Below are 3,653 nucleotides of genomic sequence, written 5' to 3' on the forward strand. Positions count from 1 at the left end.
CTCTCTCTCTCTCTCTCTCACACACACACACACACACACACACATACAGAGAGAGACCCCATTCTGGCAAATGGCATTGGAATAACACATGAAAGTGGAAGAATGTCATGGTTTAATCATGTCACAAAAGGATGCATGCCAGAGAGGGGCAAATGAAAGGTCTGATATGAGCCCAAATGAGAAAGGAATAAGTGGGTATTGCAACACAATGTTGCAGTGCAGAGAGCTCCTGTCCCAGTCAGCCATGCCTTCTTCTGCAACCATCCATTTTACTACCCCACCCCACCCCACCCAAACTGGCTTTTTGTTCTTTCCTCCCCATTCTCAGTTGTCATTCCAAGGCTACTGAGCACACACAGGTTTTATTGGATATACATTAAAACTGGTGGTCTTTATCTTAAATGATCTAAAATTAGGAGTGAGCCTTGTTTTCTGAGGACACTAAATGATTCAGAGACTCAGAAAAGCTCTTCGAACTGGGAGAAGGGGCATTAAAGTGGCATGTTACAACAACAACAACAACAACAACAACAACAACAACAACAACAACAACAAAAATAAAAATAAAAATAAATTCCCCACCTTCACAGTGACTGACCAGGAAAAAGATGTTTGAGTCATGGTGCAAAGCACATCATGTGGGAACTGGGGGAAAGGTGAAACCCACGTATGGGGTCATTAGGAAAGTGATTAGAAATAAAACTGCCAATATTGCAACAGCATAACACCAATCTGTGATGCAGTCCAGTTTTCATTGTTGCACCTCAAAAAAAAAAAAATTGTAGAGCTGGAAAATGTGTAGGAAACAGCAACTGAAATGCTCAGGGTGGTGTGTGCAACAGCCCTATGAGGTAAGGTTGCAATGTTGGGTTGGTTGTATAGGAAAAAAAGATAAGAGGATACAAAATACACCTGGTGTGGAGCTGATAGTGAGCTCTTCTCCCTTGTTCCAGAACCAGAAGTTATCCATAGAAGCTGAATATTTGGAGCCTTGTGACTGAAAAAAACAAAGTATTTCTTCAGTGCATTGCTAATCTATGGGATTCATTGGCACTAAATGCAGTGGCGACTACTCACCTGCACATTTCTGAAATGGGATTAGACAAATTCATTGAGAATATAGTTACCGATGGAGACTAGTCATGATGTCCATGCATCCCCTCCACTCATGGATATGATGAGATGTTCTGTGAGGTTCTATAGCAAGAGAGACCCTCTTTTCACTCTGGAAGACATAAACACTTGCTCAAATTCAGCATGTGCTTATAGATTCCCCTCCCTCTTTTTGCTGTTTTTGTTGGAGCTCTGGAAGCATGAGGCTGTGCAATGGCAGGCTCTGTGGTATTCCTTCATTTCCAGATTGCATATCACGTCTCTTAGGGGAGCAGACAATAAAGATCACACAGCAGACATGTTTCCCAGTTCTCTCTTTCTTTTGCATTTTTTCCAGTAAAAGGCAGCCCTCAGGGGAGCAGTGAGTGGGGATATTTACCCCTTTTCTTGCCAGCTATTTTCCCACTCAAAAATCCCCTTCTCCACTGCTTCTCCATCCGTGGGAGAGAAGAAATGTAGACTGGAAGGAAGACAACCCACTGCTGGGGAGGGGACTTTGAACAGAAAGAAGATGTTGAAGTAGCCCCATAACCTAACATTCCTTCTTTCAAACTGGCAGCCTATAATGGATATGGATCTATCCCAGAAACATGTCTGTAGATTTAAGGGCTGGAAATATGAGGTATCCCTGTAAAAAAAGATATATACATATCTTCACATCAAATCTGAAAACCTATGCAAATCAGATGCAGATTGAAATTCAACCAGAAAACATAAATGGACAACCTGAACACTTGGGTGACCAAAGAGAACCTGCTGTCCCATCTGTGGTCATGGGGTGTGAAAAGTATGTGAGAGAAAATAGGTTTGGTCCTTTCTTTTAAACTGCCTGTTCCCAAAGCAGGCACTTTATTCCCTATTGTGGATATTTCCTTAGACTTGAAACCTGCAAAATGTCATATGCACTTAATCATTTCTAAATGATAAAATAAAACTAGCTAAGAGCTGCGGGTGAAATCAACTTCCTATACGGACCTGGCACATAAAACCACATGACAGCAGATGGTGTGTGAAAGCTCTATATGTGAGAAGGACGGCCAATGTAAAAGACGGCTGGGAACGTGTGAAGAACTCATATCCTGAAGAGCAGCCTGGATCTGATCAAATTTCTGAAACAAATGGGGTGGGGGAAGCAGAGCGGTGCAGATGTGCTGAAGTGCTTAGAGAAGCCTTTGCTACCCTAGTGCTGACCAGCTGTTGTGGCCTAGGCCCTGCTTCCCACAGTTGGTCTGGCTGGGGCTGCTGTGCATTGTGGCCCAGAACATCTGGAGGCCACTGGAGTCAGAAAGCTGGGTTCAAGTGTGGTACCTGAGCCAGGAGAACTTTGGTCCAAATCTACATTCAGCTATGAAGGTCATTGGGTGACCCTGAGCTGCTCTGAAGGACAAAAGGAACAACCCCATTTGAAGTTGTTTGTTCGAATGCATAGGGTGGAAAGTGGCTTTCCTCCCCCCTCCCCATTACTTCCATGTGTCACCCATCCCAGAGCGCGATTGAGGGGGCCAGTGCCATGCGACACACACATACCACAACATGATGTGCTGGTGTCACTCCTGCATGCCCCACAACTTGCTGACATGTTGCCTGCATGGCACACGGCTTGCCTGAATGATGTGAGCACATCATGGCATGCACAAACAGCGTGCATATGGTTGCGTGGAACATTGAGGGGGCCCTAGATCGCACCCCTGAATGGGAACCAGTGATTGGAAATAAAACTGCCAGTATCATAACTTCCTCATAGAAATCTGTGATGCAGCCACACTTGAAATACCCTGAATGGGAGCCAGACATGGTGGCCGTGCTGCTGTGGTCCATTCATCAGGGAAGGTCCTGTGGGAAAGTGCAGAGTAGGGAACAAGTCCTGCTCTTCTCTGGCTCTCTGGTGCTCAACGTGATCCAGGCGTTTCTGTGAGTCTGTTCAACACTGGGAGACCCTTTGGCATAGCTAACGATGTCAAGTCTTGAAGGAAAATATTCTACTTCCTGGCCAGTGTGAAACATGGAGCAGAGTTTAGGAGCAAAAGAAAAGTTTTTATTTGTAAGGGGAAATGCAAAGCATCAGGGGCCCCTCCAGCTGTAATTTCTATTGTGCCTTTATCATTGATTGTGCTCATAGTGGTCCTACATGATCCGACTTTCAATGCTCTTTCTGCTTTCAAAGTTCCCACTCCCCTAAATCTGCCTTGGATGTCTTCACTTTAAAGAAATGGAATTGAGGTGGCCGTCATGCTTTGGGGAGTAAGGGTTATACTTTAAGGTGTCTTCTAAATTCAGAGTGGGGTTTGACACAATATTTTTCAAATGCATTTTATATAGCAACCAAAATATGTTTCTTCGAAGCAATTTATGTTTCTCAGAAATGTTTCTCGAGAATGCTTTGAACACTAACGATCAAGCCACTGTCTGAGTCAAGCAGTTAACAACAGGGCTACATTGGGTGAACAGCATTTAATGCTTAGTAGTTATATAACATGAATGCTTGGCTGCTTTCTATGGTTTCCAGAGTTTCCGTAGGTTTACTGTTTAAATCATGATTC

This window comes from Lacerta agilis, chromosome 16, assembly GCF_009819535.1.
Source record: "Lacerta agilis isolate rLacAgi1 chromosome 16, rLacAgi1.pri, whole genome shotgun sequence".
Classification (NCBI taxonomy): Eukaryota; Metazoa; Chordata; class Lepidosauria; order Squamata; family Lacertidae; genus Lacerta; species Lacerta agilis.